Source organism: Musa acuminata, unplaced genomic scaffold (genome assembly GCF_036884655.1).
Source record: "Musa acuminata AAA Group cultivar baxijiao unplaced genomic scaffold, Cavendish_Baxijiao_AAA HiC_scaffold_838, whole genome shotgun sequence".
In the NCBI taxonomy this organism is placed as follows: domain Eukaryota; kingdom Viridiplantae; phylum Streptophyta; class Magnoliopsida; order Zingiberales; family Musaceae; genus Musa; species Musa acuminata.
In genome coordinates this window covers 22,711-29,290 of record NW_027021064.1, presented here as the reverse complement: position 1 = coordinate 29,290, position 6,580 = coordinate 22,711, and the positions used below count along the sequence as shown (strand labels likewise).

The 6,580-nt window shown below is 55.1% G+C and overlaps 9 non-coding genes across 9 annotated transcripts; all 9 read right to left on the bottom strand.

Moving 5' to 3' along the window:
* Positions 1 to 605: 605 nt before the first annotated feature.
* LOC135664462 (5S ribosomal RNA) lies at positions 606 to 724 on the bottom strand. The gene has a single exon (XR_010508845.1). It is a non-coding gene; the product is annotated as a 5S ribosomal RNA (ribosomal RNA).
* Positions 725 to 1,270: 546 nt separating this feature from the next.
* On the bottom strand, positions 1,271 to 1,389 carry LOC135664461 (5S ribosomal RNA). The gene has a single exon (XR_010508844.1). It is a non-coding gene; the product is annotated as a 5S ribosomal RNA (ribosomal RNA).
* A 546-nt stretch (positions 1,390 to 1,935) lies between these two features.
* On the bottom strand, positions 1,936 to 2,054 carry LOC135664460 (5S ribosomal RNA). Its single transcript, XR_010508843.1, has one exon. It is a non-coding gene; the product is annotated as a 5S ribosomal RNA (ribosomal RNA).
* Positions 2,055 to 2,600: 546 nt separating this feature from the next.
* LOC135664459 (5S ribosomal RNA) lies at positions 2,601 to 2,719 on the bottom strand. The gene has a single exon (XR_010508842.1). It is a non-coding gene; the product is annotated as a 5S ribosomal RNA (ribosomal RNA).
* Positions 2,720 to 3,265: 546 nt separating this feature from the next.
* Positions 3,266 to 3,384, bottom strand: LOC135664458 (5S ribosomal RNA). The gene has a single exon (XR_010508841.1). It is a non-coding gene; the product is annotated as a 5S ribosomal RNA (ribosomal RNA).
* A 546-nt stretch (positions 3,385 to 3,930) lies between these two features.
* Positions 3,931 to 4,049, bottom strand: LOC135664456 (5S ribosomal RNA). Its single transcript, XR_010508839.1, has one exon. It is a non-coding gene; the product is annotated as a 5S ribosomal RNA (ribosomal RNA).
* Positions 4,050 to 4,595: 546 nt separating this feature from the next.
* LOC135664455 (5S ribosomal RNA) lies at positions 4,596 to 4,714 on the bottom strand. Its single transcript, XR_010508838.1, has one exon. It is a non-coding gene; the product is annotated as a 5S ribosomal RNA (ribosomal RNA).
* A 546-nt stretch (positions 4,715 to 5,260) lies between these two features.
* LOC135664454 (5S ribosomal RNA) lies at positions 5,261 to 5,379 on the bottom strand. Its single transcript, XR_010508837.1, has one exon. It is a non-coding gene; the product is annotated as a 5S ribosomal RNA (ribosomal RNA).
* A 546-nt stretch (positions 5,380 to 5,925) lies between these two features.
* LOC135664452 (5S ribosomal RNA) lies at positions 5,926 to 6,044 on the bottom strand. Its single transcript, XR_010508835.1, has one exon. It is a non-coding gene; the product is annotated as a 5S ribosomal RNA (ribosomal RNA).
* Positions 6,045 to 6,580: the final 536 nt, after the last annotated feature.

The window sequence follows — 6,580 nt, the reverse complement described above, 5'->3', positions numbered from 1 at the left end:
ACGCTTAACTTCGGAGTTCTGATGGGATCCGGTGCTTTAGTGCTGGTATGATCGCACTCGTTTTGTGTGCGTCGTCCCTCGCCTTTGTGCACGTCGCGGACGGCGCATATCGACGACCGGAGCCCATTGCGCGCCCCGAAACCTCTCGAACGATCTCGGAATCGCCATCGTCGGATCTCTCCGATGCCCACGAGGCCGACCGCGTACCGGACACGGCAAGCGCGCGCCGAAACCATCGGGACTTTCTCGAACGAACTCGGAATCGCTATTGCGGCCCCATTCCGGAAAGCTCTCTCCGAGCCCCACGAGACTGACTGCGTAGCGGTCACGGCGAATTCCGAGGCCCAAAACCATCGCCTCGGAGGTCGACGGGAGAGGTTTTGGCCGCTCGGGGCGCAAAAAGGAGTGCAACACGAGGACTTCCCATGGGGTCACCCATCCTGGAACCATACATGTCTGATCATTGTATGTTTACGAAGAAATTTTTAGATGATGACTTCATTTACATGTTACTGACACATTTACTGTTGGCCATGATGCTGGAAAAATTGAAAAGCTTAAAGGAGAGTTTTAAGTAAGTCTTTTGGCCGCTCGGGGCGCAAAAAGGAGTGCAACACGAGGACTTCCCAGGGGGTCACCCATCCTAGTACTACTCTCGCCCAAGCACGCTTAACTTCGGAGTTCTGATGGGATCCGGTGCTTTAGTGCTGGTATGATCGCACTCGTTTTGTGTGCGTCGTCCCTCGCCTTTGTGCACGTCGCGGACGGCGCATATCGACGACCGGAGCCCATTGCGCGCCCCGAAACCTCTCGAACGATCTCGGAATCGCCATCGTCGGATCTCTCCGATGCCCACGAGGCCGACCGCGTACCGGACACGGCAAGCGCGCGCCGAAACCATCGGGACTTTCTCGAACGAACTCGGAATCGCTATTGCGGCCCCATTCCGGAAAGCTCTCTCCGAGCCCCACGAGACTGACTGCGTAGCGGTCACGGCGAATTCCGAGGCCCAAAACCATCGCCTCGGAGGTCGACGGGAGAGGTTTTGGCCGCTCGGGGCGCAAAAAGGAGTGCAACACGAGGACTTCCCATGGGGTCACCCATCCTGGAACCATACATGTCTGATCATTGTATGTTTACGAAGAAATTTTTAGATGATGACTTCATTTACATGTTACTGACACATTTACTGTTGGCCATGATGCTGGAAAAATTGAAAAGCTTAAAGGAGAGTTTTAAGTAAGTCTTTTGGCCGCTCGGGGCGCAAAAAGGAGTGCAACACGAGGACTTCCCAGGGGGTCACCCATCCTAGTACTACTCTCGCCCAAGCACGCTTAACTTCGGAGTTCTGATGGGATCCGGTGCTTTAGTGCTGGTATGATCGCACTCGTTTTGTGTGCGTCGTCCCTCGCCTTTGTGCACGTCGCGGACGGCGCATATCGACGACCGGAGCCCATTGCGCGCCCCGAAACCTCTCGAACGATCTCGGAATCGCCATCGTCGGATCTCTCCGATGCCCACGAGGCCGACCGCGTACCGGACACGGCAAGCGCGCGCCGAAACCATCGGGACTTTCTCGAACGAACTCGGAATCGCTATTGCGGCCCCATTCCGGAAAGCTCTCTCCGAGCCCCACGAGACTGACTGCGTAGCGGTCACGGCGAATTCCGAGGCCCAAAACCATCGCCTCGGAGGTCGATGGGAGAGGTTTTGGCCGCTCGGGGCGCAAAAAGGAGTGCAACACGAGGACTTCCCATGGGGTCACCCATCCTGGAACCATACATGTCTGATCATTGTATGTTTACGAAGAAATTTTTAGATGATGACTTCATTTACATGTTACTGACACATTTACTGTTGGCCATGATGCTGGAAAAATTGAAAAGCTTAAAGGAGAGTTTTAAGTAAGTCTTTTGGCCGCTCGGGGCGCAAAAAGGAGTGCAACACGAGGACTTCCCAGGGGGTCACCCATCCTAGTACTACTCTCGCCCAAGCACGCTTAACTTCGGAGTTCTGATGGGATCCGGTGCTTTAGTGCTGGTATGATCGCACTCGTTTTGTGTGCGTCGTCCCTCGCCTTTGTGCACGTCGCGGACGGCGCATATCGACGACCGGAGCCCATTGCGCGCCCCGAAACCTCTCGAACGATCTCGGAATCGCCATCGTCGGATCTCTCCGATGCCCACGAGGCCGACCGCGTACCGGACACGGCAAGCGCGCGCCGAAACCATCGGGACTTTCTCGAACGAACTCGGAATCGCTATTGCGGCCCCATTCCGGAAAGCTCTCTCCGAGCCCCACGAGACTGACTGCGTAGCGGTCACGGCGAATTCCGAGGCCCAAAACCATCGCCTCGGAGGTCGACGGGAGAGGTTTTGGCCGCTCGGGGCGCAAAAAGGAGTGCAACACGAGGACTTCCCATGGGGTCACCCATCCTGGAACCATACATGTCTGATCATTGTATGTTTACGAAGAAATTTTTAGATGATGACTTCATTTACATGTTACTGACACATTTACTGTTGGCCATGATGCTGGAAAAATTGAAAAGCTTAAAGGAGAGTTTTAAGTAAGTCTTTTGGCCGCTCGGGGCGCAAAAAGGAGTGCAACACGAGGACTTCCCAGGGGGTCACCCATCCTAGTACTACTCTCGCCCAAGCACGCTTAACTTCGGAGTTCTGATGGGATCCGGTGCTTTAGTGCTGGTATGATCGCACTCGTTTTGTGTGCGTCGTCCCTCGCCTTTGTGCACGTCGCGGACGGCGCATATCGACGACCGGAGCCCATTGCGCGCCCCGAAACCTCTCGAACGATCTCGGAATCGCCATCGTCGGATCTCTCCGATGCCCACGAGGCCGACCGCGTACCGGACACGGCAAGCGCGCGCCGAAACCATCGGGACTTTCTCGAACGAACTCGGAATCGCTATTGCGGCCCCATTCCGGAAAGCTCTCTCCGAGCCCCACGAGACTGACTGCGTAGCGGTCACGGCGAATTCCGAGGCCCAAAACCATCGCCTCGGAGGTCGACGGGAGAGGTTTTGGCCGCTCGGGGCGCAAAAAGGAGTGCAACACGAGGACTTCCCATGGGGTCACCCATCCTGGAACCATACATGTCTGATCATTGTATGTTTACGAAGAAATTTTTAGATGATGACTTCATTTACATGTTACTGACACATTTACTGTTGGCCATGATGCTGGAAAAATTGAAAAGCTTAAAGGAGAGTTTTAAGTAAGTCTTTTGGCCGCTCGGGGCGCAAAAAGGAGTGCAACACGAGGACTTCCCAGGGGGTCACCCATCCTAGTACTACTCTCGCCCAAGCACGCTTAACTTCGGAGTTCTGATGGGATCCGGTGCTTTAGTGCTGGTATGATCGCACTCGTTTTGTGTGCGTCGTCCCTCGCCTTTGTGCACGTCGCGGACGGCGCATATCGACGACCGGAGCCCATTGCGCGCCCCGAAACCTCTCGAACGATCTCGGAATCGCCATCGTCGGATCTCTCCGATGCCCACGAGGCCGACCGCGTACCGGACACGGCAAGCGCGCGCCGAAACCATCGGGACTTTCTCGAACGAACTCGGAATCGCTATTGCGGCCCCATTCCGGAAAGCTCTCTCCGAGCCCCACGAGACTGACTGCGTAGCGGTCACGGCGAATTCCGAGGCCCAAAACCATCGCCTCGGAGGTCGACGGGAGAGGTTTTGGCCGCTCGGGGCGCAAAAAGGAGTGCAACACGAGGACTTCCCATGGGGTCACCCATCCTGGAACCATACATGTCTGATCATTGTATGTTTACGAAGAAATTTTTAGATGATGACTTCATTTACATGTTACTGACACATTTACTGTTGGCCATGATGCTGGAAAAATTGAAAAGCTTAAAGGAGAGTTTTAAGTAAGTCTTTTGGCCGCTCGGGGCGCAAAAAGGAGTGCAACACGAGGACTTCCCAGGGGGTCACCCATCCTAGTACTACTCTCGCCCAAGCACGCTTAACTTCGGAGTTCTGATGGGATCCGGTGCTTTAGTGCTGGTATGATCGCACTCGTTTTGTGTGCGTCGTCCCTCGCCTTTGTGCACGTCGCGGACGGCGCATATCGACGACCGGAGCCCATTGCGCGCCCCGAAACCTCTCGAACGATCTCGGAATCGCCATCGTCGGATCTCTCCGATGCCCACGAGGCCGACCGCGTACCGGACACGGCAAGCGCGCGCCGAAACCATCGGGACTTTCTCGAACGAACTCGGAATCGCTATTGCGGCCCCATTCCGGAAAGCTCTCTCCGAGCCCCACGAGACTGACTGCGTAGCGGTCACGGCGAATTCCGAGGCCCAAAACCATCGCCTCGGAGGTCGACGGGAGAGGTTTTGGCCGCTCGGGGCGCAAAAAGGAGTGCAACACGAGGACTTCCCATGGGGTCACCCATCCTGGAACCATACATGTCTGATCATTGTATGTTTACGAAGAAATTTTTAGATGATGACTTCATTTACATGTTACTGACACATTTACTGTTGGCCATGATGCTGGAAAAATTGAAAAGCTTAAAGGAGAGTTTTAAGTAAGTCTTTTGGCCGCTCGGGGCGCAAAAAGGAGTGCAACACGAGGACTTCCCAGGGGGTCACCCATCCTAGTACTACTCTCGCCCAAGCACGCTTAACTTCGGAGTTCTGATGGGATCCGGTGCTTTAGTGCTGGTATGATCGCACTCGTTTTGTGTGCGTCGTCCCTCGCCTTTGTGCACGTCGCGGACGGCGCATATCGACGACCGGAGCCCATTGCGCGCCCCGAAACCTCTCGAACGATCTCGGAATCGCCATCGTCGGATCTCTCCGATGCCCACGAGGCCGACCGCGTACCGGACACGGCAAGCGCGCGCCGAAACCATCGGGACTTTCTCGAACGAACTCGGAATCGCTATTGCGGCCCCATTCCGGAAAGCTCTCTCCGAGCCCCACGAGACTGACTGCGTAGCGGTCACGGCGAATTCCGAGGCCCAAAACCATCGCCTCGGAGGTCGACGGGAGAGGTTTTGGCCGCTCGGGGCGCAAAAAGGAGTGCAACACGAGGACTTCCCATGGGGTCACCCATCCTGGAACCATACATGTCTGATCATTGTATGTTTACGAAGAAATTTTTAGATGATGACTTCATTTACATGTTACTGACACATTTACTGTTGGCCATGATGCTGGAAAAATTGAAAAGCTTAAAGGAGAGTTTTAAGTAAGTCTTTTGGCCGCTCGGGGCGCAAAAAGGAGTGCAACACGAGGACTTCCCAGGGGGTCACCCATCCTAGTACTACTCTCGCCCAAGCACGCTTAACTTCGGAGTTCTGATGGGATCCGGTGCTTTAGTGCTGGTATGATCGCACTCGTTTTGTGTGCGTCGTCCCTCGCCTTTGTGCACGTCGCGGACGGCGCATATCGACGACCGGAGCCCATTGCGCGCCCCGAAACCTCTCGAACGATCTCGGAATCGCCATCGTCGGATCTCTCCGATGCCCACGAGGCCGACCGCGTACCGGACACGGCAAGCGCGCGCCGAAACCATCGGGACTTTCTCGAACGAACTCGGAATCGCTATTGCGGCCCCATTCCGGAAAGCTCTCTCCGAGCCCCACGAGACTGACTGCGTAGCGGTCACGGCGAATTCCGAGGCCCAAAACCATCGCCTCGGAGGTCGACGGGAGAGGTTTTGGCCGCTCGGGGCGCAAAAAGGAGTGCAACACGAGGACTTCCCATGGGGTCACCCATCCTGGAACCATACATGTCTGATCATTGTATGTTTACGAAGAAATTTTTAGATGATGACTTCATTTACATGTTACTGACACATTTACTGTTGGCCATGATGCTGGAAAAATTGAAAAGCTTAAAGGAGAGTTTTAAGTAAGTCTTTTGGCCGCTCGGGGCGCAAAAAGGAGTGCAACACGAGGACTTCCCAGGGGGTCACCCATCCTAGTACTACTCTCGCCCAAGCACGCTTAACTTCGGAGTTCTGATGGGATCCGGTGCTTTAGTGCTGGTATGATCGCACTCGTTTTGTGTGCGTCGTCCCTCGCCTTTGTGCACGTCGCGGACGGCGCATATCGACGACCGGAGCCCATTGCGCGCCCCGAAACCTCTCGAACGATCTCGGAATCGCCATCGTCGGATCTCTCCGATGCCCACGAGGCCGACCGCGTACCGGACACGGCAAGCGCGCGCCGAAACCATCGGGACTTTCTCGAACGAACTCGGAATCGCTATTGCGGCCCCATTCCGGAAAGCTCTCTCCGAGCCCCACGAGACTGACTGCGTAGCGGTCACGGCGAATTCCGAGGCCCAAAACCATCGCCTCGGAGGTCGACGGGAGAGGTTTTGGCCGCTCGGGGCGCAAAAAGGAGTGCAACACGAGGACTTCCCATGGGGTCACCCATCCTGGAACCATACATGTCTGATCATTGTATGTTTACGAAGAAATTTTTAGATGATGACTTCATTTACATGTTACTGACACATTTACTGTTGGCCATGATGCTGGAAAAATTGAAAAGCTTAAAGGAGAGTTTTAAGTAAGTCTTTTGGCCGCTCGG